At 35.1% G+C, this 410-nt stretch overlaps 1 protein-coding gene across 1 annotated transcript in view; it reads left to right on the forward strand.

The window, feature by feature from the left end:
• LOC107599212 (WD repeat and FYVE domain-containing protein 3-like) overlaps positions 1-410 on the forward strand; it is a 65,029-nt gene that overhangs the window by 42,081 nt on the left and 22,538 nt on the right. The gene's annotated exons all lie outside the window — the stretch shown is intronic.

Here is a 410-nt window from a genome sequence, read left to right on the forward strand (position 1 = left end):
AATTTTATTGATAAAAATGTTGCAGTTGCCAAATAAAAATTTTGGTGCACTTCTATTATATGTAATATAATACAATAATATATCATATTATATAATATATTAGTTGCCATTAGGCTGTATGTCCACCAAAACGTTTTTCCTGAGGCTAACGTATTTTTTAAATTGTTTTGAATGGGAGCGCTGGGATTTTTAAAACACCAGCAGCGTGACAAGGTGCTGAGCATCTAATGTTCAACTTTGGGTAAAACGCTACGCTCATCACTGTCACTTTTTAGATTTAGACATGCTAAGATGCGAGCAGCTATCATCGGATCTTTAGGATGGAATGAGAGGTAGAGTTTAGTGGCATCAGCATAGCAGTGATTTAAAAAGCCATGTTTCTGAATGACAGAACCTAGTGATGCCATGTA

This window comes from Sinocyclocheilus grahami, unplaced genomic scaffold (genome assembly GCF_001515645.1).
Source record: "Sinocyclocheilus grahami isolate Dianchi unplaced genomic scaffold, SAMN03320097.WGS_v1.1 scaffold262.1, whole genome shotgun sequence".
Classification (NCBI taxonomy): domain Eukaryota; kingdom Metazoa; phylum Chordata; class Actinopteri; order Cypriniformes; family Cyprinidae; genus Sinocyclocheilus; species Sinocyclocheilus grahami.